This window comes from Octopus bimaculoides, chromosome 9 (genome assembly GCF_001194135.2).
Source record: "Octopus bimaculoides isolate UCB-OBI-ISO-001 chromosome 9, ASM119413v2, whole genome shotgun sequence".
Taxonomy (NCBI): Eukaryota; Metazoa; Mollusca; class Cephalopoda; order Octopoda; family Octopodidae; genus Octopus; species Octopus bimaculoides.
In genome coordinates, this window is record NC_068989.1 from 3176183 (window position 1) to 3194249 (window position 18067).

General features: G+C 36.5%; 1 protein-coding gene and 1 long non-coding RNA gene across 4 annotated transcripts in view; one reads left to right on the forward strand and one right to left on the reverse strand.

The window, feature by feature from the left end:
- LOC106869147 (5'-AMP-activated protein kinase subunit gamma-1) overlaps positions 1-18067 on the reverse strand; it is a 486366-nt gene that overhangs the window by 373161 nt on the left and 95138 nt on the right. The gene's annotated exons all lie outside the window — the stretch shown is intronic.
- LOC106869149 (uncharacterized) overlaps positions 1-18067 on the forward strand; it is a 29453-nt gene that overhangs the window by 2852 nt on the left and 8534 nt on the right. The window contains exons 2-3 of the long non-coding RNA XR_001409375.2: positions 10667-10793; positions 13741-13791. This is a non-coding gene — a long non-coding RNA (uncharacterized LOC106869149). The remainder of the gene's footprint in view (positions 1-10666; positions 10794-13740; positions 13792-18067) is intronic.

Below are 18067 nucleotides of genomic sequence, written 5' to 3' on the forward strand. Positions count from 1 at the left end.
TCTTCTACTATAGCCTTGGGCCAACCAAAGCCTTATGAGTGGATTTGGTAGATGGAAACTGAAAGAAGCCTGTTGTGTGTATATATATATATATGTGTGTGTGTGTGTGTGTGTGTGTGTGCTAGTGTTTGTCCCCCCCCCCACCATTGCTTGACAACTGATGCTGGTGTGTTTACGTCCCCATAACTTAGTGGTTCAGCAAAAGAAACCGACAGAATAAGTACTAGGCTTACAAAGAATAAGTCCTGGGGTCGATTTGCTCGAGTAAAGGCGGTGCTCCAGCATGGCCGCAGTCAAATGACTGAAACAAGTAAAAGAATGAAATGATGATGATGTCTTAAAAAGAGGAAGAGTACACTGCATAATGTAAATCTGGACATCCCCCTCTAAAAAGATGGACTGGTCATGGCCGGAATGTCTCTGATTATTGATCACTCTGCTCACTGAGAGTTGATCCAATGCTAAACAACAAATTGTACCTTTGGTATAGAAAAGCTGTAAGCTTTCAGAAAGGTATATTCCGAAACAGGTGTGGTTGTGTGGTAAGAAGTTTGCTTCCCAACCTCACAGTTCCAGGTTCAGTCCTACTGTGTGGCACTTGGGTCAGCCAAAGCCTTGTGAATGGATTTGGTAGACAGAGACTGAAAGATCCTGTCGTTTGTGTTTACATCCCTGTAACTTAGCAGTTTGGCAAAAGAGACTGATAGAATAAGTTCTAGGTTAAAGAAAAAAAAAGAAAAACAGGTACTGGGGTTGGTTCAATTGACTAAACATTCCTTAAAGTGATGCCCCAGCATGGCCAGTCTAATCACTTAAACAACTAAAAAAATAAAAAGAGCAGAATATTATTTGAAAGATGTTCAGCTGCTATTTCTAGCTGGCTGAGCTACCATGTAGAGGCTCCCATATCTTGTGATTCTGTTAGTTATGGTGGAAGAAACGAGCTGTGAATTCTGCATTTTCAAATAGCTTCTGTCTTTGAGTTAATCCACAGCAATACTTTCAGGAAATGCTTGTCAAAATATTGATTTCTTGTGTGTGTGCGAGGAAACTTTAAACTTGCATTAAGCAAGCTGGTTCTGCTTTGTATATCTTGGAAGTGAAACTGGATCTTGTGGGACCTAAGTGCCATCATAGTCGAACGATTCAGATGGTAGTTTCTAATGTTTTGGCATTGGAACACAGTTTTGGAAAATCAATAATCTTCTGTGATCCATTTCTTTAATAATTGAATTGGATGCAATCACAGGCATGGCTGTGTGGTTAAGAAGCTTGCTTTGTGACTCCAGGGTTTCAGGTTCAGTCTGACTGCATGGTACCTTGGGTAAATATCTTTCACTTATAGCCCTGTGTTGGCCAAACCTTGTGAGTGGATTTAGCAGACAAAAACTGAAAGGAACCCCCAGTTCGTGCATGTGTGTGTGTGTTTGTGTGCCTCTGTGTGTGTGCGTGCGTGTGTGTGTGTGTGTGTGTGTGCATGTGCCTATGTGTGCGTGTGCCTGTTCGTGCATGCCTTTGTCTGTGTGTGCGTGCCTGTGTATGTGTGCATGCATGTGTCTGTGTGTGCTTGCATGTTCTGTGTGCTTGTGCCTGTGTGTGCATGCATTTACATGTGTGTTCGTGCATGTGCCTGTTTGTGTGTGCATGAGTGTGCCTGTGTGTGCACGTGCCTGTGTTTGTGTTTCCATTTACCAAATCCACTCACAAGGCTTTGGTTGGCCTGAGGCTATAGCAGAAGACACTTGCCCAAGGTGCCATGCAGTGGGACTGAACCCACCACACAGCCACCCTGCACCTATATATCTATACACACACGCACACACCTTTATGTGTATGTTTTTGTGTCTATTTGTCCCCTACCACCACTTGACAACCAGTGTTGGTGTGTTTACATCCCCTTAATGTACCAGTCTGACAATAGAGGCCAATAAGATTAGTACCAGGCTTAAAAAAACAATAAGCGTGAGGGCTGATTCATTCAGCCAAAAGTTCTTGAAATTAGTCCAAAGCATGGCAACAGTCTAATATTTTCAGATATTTCAAAAATAAACCATTCTATTTTTGTGACCTTTTCAGAATTTCCTTGAACCTTTAAGACAAGAACATCTGGATTAAGGATTTGGATCAGAAATCCATTGGGATATCCTTAACATAGATTTGAATTCTACCAACGATATCTTATTTTTGCTGGCAGTGCCCCAGAATGGCCACAGCCCACTGGCTGCAACCAGTAAAAGTTTAAAATTGTTGGGTATAAAAACAAAACTAAAAAGCAGAATTTTTATTTTTATTTTTTTTTACCCAGAATTTTGATTTCTTACAAAGAGAAGGAATATTATAATGTGATGTTCATGCCTCTCCTAAAAGCATTTGTGACATCAATGAAAAGGCACCAGCCTAGGATAATAGTCGATCACAGCATAACTCGAAAGCTCTCAGTCACTTGTCATTGCCCCTGTGAGGCCCAAAGTTTGAAGGATGTGCTTCACCACCTCATCCCATATCTTCCTGGGTGTACCTCTTCTGCAGGTTCCTTCTACTGTTAGGGTGTGACACTTCTTCACATAGCTGCTCGTTGGGGGTTTGTCAATGGGGATCTTCATTCACACAGTATCAAGGTATGATATGATTTATGCAACGTATATAGCACCTTTATAAACAGGGCTAACTCGGCTGCAAGTCCCCACCTTACAAGCAAATATCTTGCATACTGGGGTCGCCCCTTTTCTGTATTTTGAATAAGTAATGAACAACCTTAATCGATTTTCAAATCTTATTGGATTCTCATCAGAGATGTCTACATATGTTTGACCAAACTAGGGGAAACAAGCAGCCAATCTGGTTCTGTACTCAACAATAACTGTAACCTTTTCTAAAGACAGCAGAACAATGGAGGAATGTATTAAAATTGGTTGCATTTCAGTGAATGGAAATCAGGTCACACACCTGCTTCATTAAATGTTTAATTTTCTTTTTGTAATTAGTTGGAGAAGAATAGGAGGTGTCCATGACCTTTGCAAACTCTCAGAAATGATATCGGCCACTATTGAGTCTGAATATCTGTGAGTCAATGTATGTAGAGATAATAGGGGCAGAATGGTCTAAATACATGCGGCAGAGAGAACTTTGTTAAACTCACCTGAGGACCAGGTGAATATATGATTGTTGGTGAGTCCCAGAACAACTCTGACTGAATAGATCATCAAAGGTGTCCTAATCCCCTCTTTTTTTAAAGTATAATATATCTAGGACTGGGTTATTCAATAAATCCGTACTTTTCAGAGACAATATGGTGTGATTTGAGGGTAAAACTGATTAGCAATCAATTCCTGGAAACCATTAGTGATGCATACAAAGAGAAACAAGTTTTACACATTGAAGAATCAAAATTAGGTTGCAAGTCCCCACCCTACAAGCAAATATCTTGAATACTGGTGGTGGTCCTTTTGGGTCCCAATGCAAGGGACATAACTCCAATGAACTAAATATTTTTCTCTCTGCATTTAACTTGGATGATTTCTCCTAAGAATTTTGTTCCAATTTTTTACCGTGGTCATAAGACCTACAAACTGGAAGTGACATTTCCAAGCCTCTTGTGACCAAGAGCCCATGTCATGTTATTCCCTTCAGCCAATTTTGGTGAGGGCTGAGGCAGGTTCTTGACTTCTAGTATGGAATCAACTGGAAATTTTGTTATTACGAGACTAGAATTTTAATCTTTATTATTAAAAGGAAAAGTTTTGTATTGAGCTCAGCTTTGCCTGTCATCCTTTTGGGATTGATAAAATAAGGACCTGTTGAGCATTAGGGGTGATGTAACTGACTAGCCCCCTAGGCTTTGAGCGAGTTGTGGAAAAGAATAGATATCAAATTTTAGCATAGCCAGCCCCTGTCAAATGGTCCAACCCATGTTAGCATGGAAACAGGGCATTAAATAATGATTATGATGTGTGTGAATGTATGTATGTATGTATATATATATATATATATATATATATATATATATATATATATTATCTCTGTTTATGCACAGTGCAGTGTGAATTAGAAAAACAGAATTGAATTTAAATAACACCCACCCACCCACACATGCACACACAGATATGTCCGACATCATTACACAAGGATACTGAAGTGGGTCGCTGATAAATGAAGTACGATACATTGTTAGGTTCACACTCATACACACTTACGCATACATGTATATATTGATATATACAAAATGCACACACACAAACACGTGTCATATAAAAGCAAACTTTGTATGTGTGTTTATGTAAATGTTTGTTATTGTATCAAGTTTCTTTATCTTTTGTTTCAGTCATTAGACTGTGGCCATGCTGGAGCACTACCTTGAACAATTTTTAGTTGAATGAATTGAACTCCTAACTTATCACCTTAAGCCTGGTACTTTTTCTATCGTTCCCTTTTCCTGAACTGCTAAGTTACAGGCACACAAAGGTACCAACACTGGTTGTGAAGCAGTGGTGAGGGACACACACACACACACACACACACACACACACACATGATGGGCTTCTTTCAGTTTCCGTCTACCAAATCCACTCACAAAGCTATGGTTGGCCTGGCCCAAGGTGCCACGCAGTGGGACTGAACCCTGAACCGTGTGGTTGGAACACAAGCTTTTCACCACACAACCATTCCTGTGTCGAAACCATTCACCATTAAACTGAAGAATCACTCAATACTTTGCAGTTGAGCACATGTTTATTAAATTCTTACAAGAAGAGCAAAGAGTTGGCTTTGAAATTTCTGCCTGCTGGCCTTAGTCAGACAGACATATGTTTCAATTACTCTTTTTGCTTGTTTCAGTGGTCATGCTGGAGCACCACCATTGTATATACATCATATATATATGCTTTCTTCTTCCTTCTTTCTTCCTCTAAGAAATCTTTTTGCATTTATTAGGAAGGTATGCCCCGTTCAAACTTCTCAGCTCGTGAATGTTACATATTTCCCTAAATCTCAAGGTTGCCTAAGTTTACCTGTGTTAGTTAAGGGATTAACTATGAAACTCTTAATGAGCATTTTTTCATCTCTTTACATTCTGAGTTCAAATTTTGTCCAGGTTGACTTTAACTTTCATTCTTTCAGGAGTCAATAAATAAGTCCCAATTCAAGACTGGACTCAATGTAATTCACTTGGACCCTCTAAGATGACCAACTTGCTGTCTCTATTTGTTATGCACACACACACACACGCCTATATGTTCAGACATACTCTGCCCACGCCTCACCCTCCACACACCTATATATAAATACATGTTACTCATTAACTTTTAGTTTCATACTCACTCACTCACACGTGCATGTACATAGATGCATGCACTTATGCACACACACACACACACACATACATGCACACAGATCGATATACAAATAGATCATATCTTTTTATTTTCTCTCTCTCTCTCACACACTCACTTTTGCTCTCTCTCTCATAGATGAACATGTGACTACACACACACACACACACACACACACACACACACACACACACACACACACACACACACACACACACACACACACACACACACACGCACACGCAGAGTCATGGATAATTCTGAATTAATCTAATCTATAAGAGTTAGAATTCAGAGTTTATTAATTTTTAATTTCATGTTAATTATTTATTTATCTATTAGTTCATTTAATTGCTTATCTCTCCATTCAATTATTTATAACTTGATAGATAATTTTATTTGAAACTGGAGTGATATCGTAATGAATCAGCCCTTCTCTTCAAAGCTTGCTGGCCTTGTGCCTAAATTAGAAATGGTTATCACCACCACCACCACTCTCTCCACCATCGCCATCATCATCATCATCATCATCCTATTCATCATCCTTGCTGTGGCTACCATTATCATCACTACTGCCATCCTCATCTCAACTGCTGCTGCCTCCACCCCACCCCTGCTGCCAATTCCATCCCCCACCACTATCATCACTACTAACTACAGCATCATCATCATTACTACATGCAATGTGCATGCATGTGTGTGTGTGTGGTGGACTAGAACAATTCTGAGGTGTACCTATTGAAATTAAGTTTCCTCTGTAACATAGGCATGATAGTATTTTCAATAGGAATGTCATTAAGTTATACTACTCCACTACACTCAATGTGGCTACCATTATAGCAGCTTATAATAGGGGGCAAACTTGGAAGATACAGCTTTGTCTTTCATTCTTCTGGAGTTGATAAAATAGAGTACCAGTCAATCAACAGGTTAATGTTATAAGCTAATCCCCACCCCTCAAAATTTCATTGCTGGTTCTGAATTCTATAAAATAAGTCACTTGGCATGGCATGATTTACTTGGGCTGATGAAAGACAGATAAAAATGAAATTGTTTATTGACCCAGAACTTTCATCGCCACTGCTGCTCCACTCATCATGCAATGTTCTAAACTACTCATCACTCTCCACCATCCTACATGTTGTCCTTGATGAGTGAATAAATGGGGTAGCGGGTGGACTTAAAAAATCCTTAATGAATGTCTAATTGTATCAGAGAGATGTGTATGTGTGTGCACAAATGTATGCATCTATATGTGTGTGTAGATATCTATGTGTACATATTTGGGTATATTTGTTTTTAAGTGTATATTTGCATCTATATATGTGTCTGCACACACACACACACACACAGGTAGGTTTCATACAACTGTGTATATTTCAGTTTAAGAATGTATATTTTTATGTGGTATGTATGTGTATGTCAGTGGTTGGGGGGGGGATATATAATGACATTAATTAGAATGAAGAATAGCACTTCTTTAATACAGGATTACACCATACCAAAAGCTGACACGTGTTTCGATTATGTAAGCATTTTTGGAAATAATTCAATGGCGCAAGTCTACAAATTAGTCCATATCAAATCAATTGTTTTATAAGATATATCCAAAAATTTATGCTAGCATAATTTTTTCAAAGCAACCCACTTGCATGGAAATCAAACAACGACTGGAATTTTAGCATCAATATATCTTTGATTAGTTCCCTATATTGATGCTAAAATTTCAGATTTTGTTTGATTTCCATGTGAATGGGTTGCCTTTAAAAGTTTCTGTTAGCATAAATTTTTGTGAAAAATCTGATATCACAATTGATTTGATATGGATTGATTTGTATTTTGTACCAATGAATTATTATATCCAAAGATATTTACATAGCAGAAACACGTGTTGGCTTTTTTTAAATTTTTTTAATTTACAGTGTAATCATGTATTGAAAATTTATTGTTCTTCTTTCTAGTTAATGTCTTTCTAATATGCTCTGGAATTTTGGAGCTTTTCTTAAGTGAACTTTGGATTTACTAAACAACCTAGGAGTACAACCACAGATGTAAATTTTATTTGGGTTTTATGAACTCCACCTCATCATCATTTAATGTCCACTTTCCATGCTAGCATGGGTTGGACGGTTTGACAGGAGCTGGCTAGGCCAGGGGCTGCTCCAGTTGTTTGTTTTGACATGGCTTCTATAGCTGGATGCTCTTCCTAATGCCAAACACTTCACAGAGTGTACTGGGTGCTTTTTGTGTAGCGACACACCTGTTAATCAATATAGTTAGCCAAGTTTGGATAGCTTCAGCGTGCTGAGAAGATATCTGCCTGTATTTGTAAATCCCTATTACACATATATATATATATATATATATATCATCATCATCATCGTTTAATGTCCGCTTTCCATGCTGGCATGGGTTGGACGATTTGACTGAGGACTGGCGAACCAGATGGCTACCAGACTCCAATATATATATATATATATATATATATATGTGTGTGTATATGTGTATTTGAAGATCTGTGAAACACAATGAAAATATCTGCTGAGAACATCAACTCACAAATTCTATGTACTCAGCAATTTAACCTGTATTTATGTACATATGTATATATATCTATCTATCTATGTATGCCTGTATACATCCATCCATATATGTATATATACATTATACACACACACACACACACATAGATATATATATATATATATATATATATATATATATATATATATATATATATATATATATATATATATATATATATATATATACATCCACATATGTATGCATATATACACACATGTACATGTGGGTTATAGGATTGCTTTTTCTCTGATAATTTCATATTGTTTAGGAACCGTTTTTATTTTTCCAACTTTTAATGCTTAATGATTTCCCTATTCGCAGTTCCACTCTCTCTCTCCCTTTCCCTTCCCCATCTCTCTCTTTCCCCCTCTCTCTCTCCATCTCTCTCTCTCTCTCCATCTCTCTCTCCCCCCATCTCTCTCTCTGCAAATATATATATATATATATATGTTGTGCCAATAGATTATGAATTATTTTTGTCCAGGTATGGATTTTATTTTTCTTGCTGTAATCAGACAATTGCTTCAGAATTTATCCTTCATCAATATATTTTGGCAATGTTCGAAGTTAAATTTAAATTTAAAAGCAACTTTCTCATGACTGTTACTAATGAAATGATCTGGAAGACCATCGTTCTTGGTTTCTAACGAGTTCCCTGATTAATAAAATAGACAGCAAATTGGCAGAAACATCAGATGAAATGCTTTGCAGTATTTCATCTGGCTTTTGAAATCCGAGTTCAAATCTTGTCAAGGTCAGCTTTATCATCTTTCTGGGTTTCATAATGTACCTTTGTGGGGTCGTCGACAAAGGGTCCACAGTTTAATAATTTGGACATTGGGGTCCAGATTGTTAGGTCATGGGTTTGTTGTCTAACAGACATGGAGATTACTGCCCCCATTTGATCCATTTGGTCCATGCAAGTATGGGAAAAGCTACAAGCATTAAAATGATGATACATACACACACGTATGTGTATGTGCATTTGCATGTATGTGTGTGTGTCTGTGTGTCTTTGCATTGCCAATCTCTGACCAATATTGATACTCTGTCTTCCATAACCAGAATGTCCTGTTCAATTATTGAAAAAAGTAAAAAAAAAATAGATTTAATCTTTAGTTATGTTTTTTTTGTGTTTTGTTGTAATGTTTTTTTTTTTAATTTCTAGTTTTTCACCAAAGATAGAAAAGCACTGCCTTAGTGTCTTAAACCATAAAGTGGAGAGGTGAGGTAGGGAATGATTTATTGGATAGTGGTGGTCATGGTTGGAGCTATATCCTACCCGAGAACAAAAAGACATCATGGATATGTCTTGAATATCTTTGATCTTATTAACCAGGGGCCAACCAACGACAGCAGCAACAACAACATCTCCGACCACAAAAGGCATCTCACATAACAATTCCAAAGAAAACAGCACAAATGAGCCAAAGATAATGGTTATGAGCAAAAATAGCACCAATGTCACCAGCTGCTTCAGATGGGCCAAAAATAGAAAGAAAACTGGAAACCATTCCAAATGGAAAACAAAATTAAATTCTTTGAATTCCATCCAAAAGTATTAATCAAAATTTATATCTAAGAGTGTGTGTGAGTGTGCATGCCCAGGTGTATGTGCATGCAAATACACATACATGCACATACCCACAAACATACACATGCACACAAATACATTTGTTCATACATACATACAGAAGCACACACTTATATCAAATATATATATATTTACATACGTACAAGTATCTCATAAAACATGTATGTATATATGCAGGAATGTATATATGTATTAATCCATTACGTCTGGCTTATATTGATTTGGGTAAGACATTCGACAGAGTCCCATGGTCTATAATTTGATAGTCACTATGGAAACTAGGTGTGGATCAGTAGCTCCTGAGGGCTGTACAAGCTATGTACAAAGGTGCAGTAAGTAAAATGGGAGTCGACAATGTGTGTAACTGGTACTTAATTTATCGACAACGAAAGGATGAAGGGCAAGTTTGACCTCGGGAGAATTTGAATTCAGAATGTAAAGACAGACGAAATGCCACTAAGCATTTTGCCTCGGTTTCTGTATACCAAATCCACTCGGAAGGCTTTGGTCGGCCCAAGGCTATAGTAGAAGACACTTGCCCAAAGTGCCACACAGCGGAACTGAACCCGGAACCATGTGGTTTGGAAGGAAGCAACTCCTACCTAGCTGTTTGTCTGTAGATGATTAGTGAGACCCAATGCTCGAAAGGAACTGAGCCACTACACCTAATAATTGTGGAAAAATTATGAGAAAAAACCATTTCTGTTCATTTTTATCAAATATTTTATAGTGTACCAAGGATTTTCTATACACAATATACATACTTATACATAATTTATACACACATATATACGCATGCACACATATACAAATTTATTCTCTATTATTACCTTATTGTGTTACCTTGACGTTTTAGGAATAACTTAGTCTTTTTTCCAGTGTGATCCAATTGTCAGGATATTTCCAATATACCTTAACTCCAATACTTGCAGGCTACCAATTCCACTTGAGTAATTCTTCTACGCTTGCCTTCAACTTTTTTTGAATGACTGAATGTTTAAGGTTGATCAAATTCTTGACATTGCTTCCAACATCCAATACACTTTTAATCAAAGGATTTACAATAATCAAATGGAATGGTAAAAGTAAACTTGCAGATTTACTTCAGTTTTTCTCTCTGACTAATTAGGAAACTTGCTATTCTGTTTCTTTATTTCAGTGCATTGAACTTGTCGTAACAGATGAAGAATCGTTATTCTCATAATTAAGATTGGCTGAATGAATCTGAATCAGAGGCATCATTAGACGAAGCAGCTTCCATTAAATGAAGTTCAGATTTTTAAACAGTTAAGAAAAATGTTTTATTTTATACAGATTCTGCATTTAATCTAATGCAGTTAAGCAAAACTATTGCATGTATGAATATCGAGTTGAAATTAATTTATTCATTTTTGTATTTGGTTTGTAAATCAACACATAATGTGAATTCATCTGTTGATACAGAGTTTGTTGACTTTTGGAAGGGTCATTTTGCCAATAATAAACACACGCTGGTTCTATTTCACTTCATTTATTATTATTTGTTTATTGATTAATTATTTAATCAGTTAAGTAGTTGATTGTTTAATTAATCTTTCAGTCAATCAATGATTTAGGTTTGTGAAAGAACTTCCATTGGTGTTTGCAACCTCATCAATAGCATTCCCCCTCTCCCAGTCATGAATGATGACTAAAGGCCTTTGACAAACCTGATTGATTGATTGACCAAACAATTAATCTGTCAATTAGTTAATTGGCTAAATAGTTAACCATTTGACAAAGAAAATGATGAAGAAGTGAAATAGAATCAGTGCATGTGTTTATTATTGGCATGATGACCTCCTGAGACACAAGTAAAAAATATATTCACATATACAGTATTAAACCACAAATACAAATCTATATGACTAAAATAATCTTTTCTACATTTGTTTCCTAGCTTTCTGAATTTGTCACTGAAACATTTTGTAACATAGTCAAGCGCACCAGTTATTATTGGTGTTTATGAGACTTTGAAATTCCTCTTTGAAGCTGCAGCTTTTGAAGTGGTTGTGTATAAATATTCTCATTGATCTTCAAAGTAATTTTCACATCTGCTGGGCAGCTGACCTCAGCGACTGTTTATAGAATTTTCTTTTCTGTCCCAAACAATTATATTGAACCTATTGTAATGTCACTAGGTGAAAGTCTTGATAGGAATGTTTTACCAGTATTCCTTCAGTTGACATGTATGAATATCATCATCATCATCATCATCATCATCATCATCATCATCAACGTTTAACATCTGTTTTCCATGCTGGTATGGGTTGGACAATTTGACTGAGGTCTGGAAAGCAAGCAGCTGTATCCAGGCTCCAATCTGATCTGGCAATGTTTCTACAGCTGGATGTCCTTCCTAGTGCCAACCATTCCAAGAGCGTAGTGAGTGCCTTTTACATTCCACCTGCACAGGAGCCAGTCAGGTGAATCTGGTATCGATCACATTCTGATAGTGCCTTTTATGTGCCACTGGCACGGGGTCCATTCAGGGGCTACTAACATCGCCTAGTATCTATATATATATACATATGTATTATATACATATATATATATATATATACACACACACACACACACACATATACATACATGCCTGTGTATATATACACATACACAAAGGCAAAGTGGCCGAGTTCCTTTCAAGTGTTGGACCTCACAGAGGCAATGACCGAGACCTTTGGCATTATGTCTTGCTTGAAGACCCATCAAGCGGCGCAAAATCACATGCAAATGGCACCCGTACTGGTGGCACGTAAAAGCACCCATTACACTCTTGTAGTGGTTGGCATTAGGAAGGGCATCTAGCCGTAGAAAACCATGCGAAATCAGACTGGAGTCTGGTGCAGCCTTCCAGCATGCCAGCCCTGGTCAAACCGTCCAACCCATGCCAGCATGGACAACAGATGTTAAATGATGATGATGATGATATATATGTATTTGTGTATTGATTACTTTCCAATAGATCATCTCTGTGACTCTAATCATTTACCTCGACTCTCGTTCGTAAACAGTGTCTGCACTTCTGAGTGGAGATCTCAAATTGGCTTCGTTATTATCATAGTCAAAATTAAGGGTGGATGATGCAGATGAGAGGGTATGTGGTTGGGGTGGGGTGGGGGTAGTTGAGAGGATGACTTGTTATTTTCTGGTTTATTCTTTAAAATGTTGGAAATAGCTCGTTAGTCTGTTGAATGTGGAAGTATGGTCCATTTTAATTAATGAGGAGGGGGGTGGGGTGGAAAGACTTTCTAAAAAGAAAAATACAAAAATCAAAAAAAATGAAACACCAACTAATACAACAGCAACAAGAACAACATGATTGCAACTTTATGAAAAGTAAAATGAAATGATAGAAAGCTAGACCTTCGTTAAAATAATTAATTGAATGATAGTAACTAGCCATAGCTCACACACGCATACATGCACAAACTCACACACATACATGTACACATATTCACACACATATACTCACACTCATGCACACACATACTCACGCACACACATACTCACCCACACACATACTCACACACACAAACTCATACGCACACACACACACTCACACACACACATACACACACACATACACACACTCACATGCACACACTCACATGCACACACTCATACACTCACACACACACACACACTTGCATATATTTAGTATAATTCGGGTGAAGACCTCGTAACATGCCTACATGGGATCTTATGTTGTTATATGGCTACCACATGTTATCCTACAGTGGGGAATATTCCAGGAATGGATACTCAAGCACAACTCCTCGTTGCATGAGACTAATACAAGCATAATACAACACAAGGATGGAGGGTTGCAACATTTGTTTCTGCACCCCACACCATCTTTGAGTTGCTGAGTTTATATTCAAAAGCCATTATAGAAGGTTGTTCTTTATAATTATTATAGACTGATTGTGTACAAAACTGTGTGAGAGGTGTAATTGTGTCTGTGCATGTGTGTGTGTAGATAATTAACGGTGTAGATGTAATGACAAAGAAATTTTCTTTAATGAGCAACTCAATAACAACTGCAACAAAAATAAATAAAAGGCAAAAAACAGTCAGTTAAAAATGCTACATGTTGTTAATGTGTTTATTAGTGAATATTTGAGCATACGCATTTATTTGCTTCCCTAATTAAAAATAAAATTTTTGTAAAACATCAACACTCTAGATTTCTTCAAATGTTCATTTTTGCAGAATTCCAGTCACTTATCAAAATCAAGTAAAAAAAAGAATACAAATTAAAAAGTAAGTAAACAATGTTTAGTTGTTAATTTTATGCTGTAAGGAAAAGTGAATGCACTTGACATTTCAGACAGTAGCCCTTCAACAAAGGAGAAAGAGAATATTTATTTTTAAGGTGAAGAGAAAATGTATGTGTTTAATATTTCAAAATTTTAAAAAGAATATTTATTTGCATCTGAAATTTTATGTTCTGAGATGGTTGTCAAGTAATTTATTTTATTATATTTAAAGAATCTTCTTTTTAATAATGCTGTCTGCATATTTTTTCAATAAGACAGCTAGATGCCTATTCCTAACCCTTCATATTCTAATCTCTTGTCACCAAATATGTTTGTACATCTAATTCGTGTAAAAAAATTTTTTTTGTGATATCCAACTTTCTATACAAAGAATCCCATAACCTGAATCTGACACACCTGTATTCATGCATACTTCCTCATTGTACAGAACCCTAAACAATAACACAACTCCAACTTTGAACAAACAAAACCTTCCAACAATAACTTTCTACCAGCCCACACCTTACCTACTTTCTTCCTCTCCTTTTCTGTCCTCCTTCCTATACTTCTACTTCCTGGATCTACATACACAAAGCATAAATAGTTCCATTTACCCAAGAAAAAACAACTTGCTCAAGATTATATAAAGCCAAAAGAAGCTCAAGTGTATTATAGTACACTGAAGTCTAGCAGACTAAAACTGCAAACACACTGTTACCCCTCACCCCTCTATGTATAAATGTTTAATAAATACCACACACTCACATCTATGTGTGCGTATATACACACATATATATATTAATTGCTGTTAAGGACATCATCTTTTGTTTAGCAACCATGACACATTCTACCAAGTATATTAAAGGTTTATAAGTCAGTATTGTGCTACATTTTCGTGTTATACATGTTTCTATTATTGATCGCATATTTTTTACATAGATGTATTCATATACAAATCATAACTTTCAGTGCTAGCTCTAAATTCTATACAATATCTGTAGAGATAACTTGAAAGTGATACACACACACACAAATTTGTAACTGCAAATATATATATATTCTGATGCACTGAAATTTTTAAAAACAAAATGATTCCTGTTTTAACAGTTTCCTTCAGAAAAGTCTTCCTCACTGCTTTAAATGTATGTGTCCATAAATATTGTTCTTCTGGAACTATATTGAAGTTCTTAACAGAATAAAAGCCTGTCACTAACAAAGTGACAAGACTTTCTTATTTGAATTTAGTTTCAGACATTTGTGTATATGCATTTGTGTGTAGTTGCAGGTATACAAAGGATGTATATATGTATGGTGTCTTAGTGCAATATTTAGGACTTTTTAAAAGAATAAAAGCTGATCACTTACAAAATGACAGAACTTTCTTGTTTGAGTCAAAACAGTTCCAGAGATTTCTCTGCAATGTGTGTGTGTGTGTGTGTGTGTGTGCATGGTTGAATGTATGCAAGGAATTGTATGTCTACTTCTCTAGTTGGCAGCTTGGCAGTTATTTACACAAATACACATTCATGCAATCATATATATCTACTATGTATGTGGGAAATTCTGTCTGTGGGTGTGTTTGTGGAGTTGTTAGCTATCTCCTCCTACATCGTTTTATCGATTTTGATGAAACTTGACACATGAGTAGAACTCTTGTCTGAAAACCACATGGCATACTCAGATTGTTGAAAAAAAAAATCGATGATAGGGCCCCTGGAAGGGATCCTTATATATAACTAATATATTTTATTTTAACAGCCAAGGGAAATAACCCATTCATTTTCCTATATTATTTGGTATAAATCAAATTGAGTATGCTTATTTAGTATTTGAAATGTTGGTTATTTTCGCAATTTATCCAGTACAACCCTTAGGTAAATAGTATTTTCCCAAACAATAGATCCACTTATTTCGGTTAGTGACTTATTCACGAATATACCAACACTAGTGCCCCTGAGGGTAATATTCTCTGGGAACACACAAAAGCCCTTTTCATAGTTATTTATTTTGAATTATTATCTCATATCTGATTAGCCTGTTATAACGTAACATGCTTCACAATTTTAATATACATACCTTATTAGTATGCACGTATAATACATAATATTATAGTATACACGTATAATACATAACTTAGAAGCAGCGCTATGGATGTGCCAGCGCACACGACATTGAGACATGGCCACCCTCACACACTTCTCATGAGGAATTCCGGAAGGAGATTCATGAGACCAATGCTGAGACGCATTGCTTATAACAAATATATAACCATATATAACCATATATGAATATATTGGCCTTTCATTTTCACATACTTATAATAGACTTTCTGGCCATTTAAGTACAGAGGTGCAGTTGTACTGGTGCAATCACATGGTGTATTTTTGTTTGTATTCTCAAACAGTGGTATTTAGATGTACATTATCCGATAGGTTCTTGCTCGGGATGTGATTCAAGGGGGATTTGGCTGTTATTTCCTGTAGGTCATGAAGCTACATACTGGCTTCACCATTGCCTGTTACAGTGATATTTTCTATTGTTACCTTTATAATTATTTATTTATTTATTATCATACCTGGACGACAAGTGACTAAATAACTCAACATCGTCTACCAATGTTTCTATGTTAAATCATGTCATTTTTTTGTATTTTTGTCCATTTGATGGAGAAAGACAACAAAGTCTCTTGGTCTAAAAAAAACAACAACAACAACCAAAAACTTGGGTAAGAAAAAAAATTGCCTTTAGCCTTCGTCTGTTGTGAAATGACAACGAAAGGTCGAAGCAAGATAGCTAAAAGTCAACAACATTTTATAGAGATTTGTTGAAGAATTCTGTCCATCAAAGAATTCTTATTTTAGTCACTGAATAAGTCTTTGATTCTTTTGAAGTGATTTGACCATAAAACGATAAATAGAAAAATGTAGGAATATCTCAAGATAGGTGCTGGTTAAGGCTGTGTGGTTGAGAAGCTCACTTTGTGACCATGTGGTGTCAAGTTCAGTCCCATTAAACAGCTCTTAGGGCAAGTGTCTTCTATTATAACCCCAGGGTGAGCAATGCATTGGGAATGAATTTGGTTGATGGAAACTCTGAAAATCCTGTCATATATATGTACAGATGTTTATGCAAAATTTGGGGCCTTGTGCCGAGAGTAGAAAAGATTCTTGTTTAAGAATAATGCATGTGTATGTATGTGTGTGTACACCTTTGTCTTGACCTCATGTGATGATTGTGAATGAGCATCTTCATCATCATCATCATCATACAAGCGATGCTGTTAATTTCCAGTCTTCCATGGAAAAACATGTCTGGCCATGAGGAAATATTACCCTGTTTGGAAATAGGTGAAGGTTGATGACAGGAAAGGCATCTGGCTGTAGAAAATCTGCCTCAAATCATTTTGTCTGTCCCATTGCAAGCATGGAAAAATGGACCCTGAAACAATGGCAACAACACTTTAAAGTGAGCCAACAGGAGAGCCTGAATGTGGTAACATGATTGCTAGAAATAGCAACTACATTTTCCTCAAATCATATCTGACATAATGTTTAATGTAGTTTGATGTATGAAAGATGTGAAATAATAGACGGAAAGGTCATGGCCGGAATACTTCTGAACATAGGTCTGTCTGTTCACTCAGAACTGACATGGAGCAAAGCTACAATAACATTGTACAAACATTAAATGTTTTTTCACTGACCCCCAGCAGTTGGTAGTTTTGCAATGGTTAATTTCTAAAGCTCTGTTTGTAGAGCCTCGATTTGCTGCCAGCAGCAGATCTGACAATGGCCATTGTATTTCACTTATTGCAGATACAAATTGTATTAACTCAACGCCGTCAGTGGTGACGACATTGTGAGGAATGATTATTATAAATATGGCTGAAGTTTGTTCATTCATTGTTGATGCAATATTACTCTTGTTTGTAAAGAAGACTGTTGTTGTTGTTGTTGTTGTCATCATTTGTTGGTTTGCATTGCCTGAATTGTGCAATAGATAATAAATATATATATATATATATATATATATATATATCGTCGTCGTCATCATCGTTTAACCTCCGCTTTCCATGCTAGCATGGGTTGGACGATTTGACTGAGGACTGGTGGACCAGGAGGCAACACCATATATACATATGCATGTACACACACATATGCACACACACATATATGCGCACACGCACATATATGCACACACATGTATATATGCACATATATATATATATATACACACACACGCACACATATATATATATGCACTTACACATGTATACACAC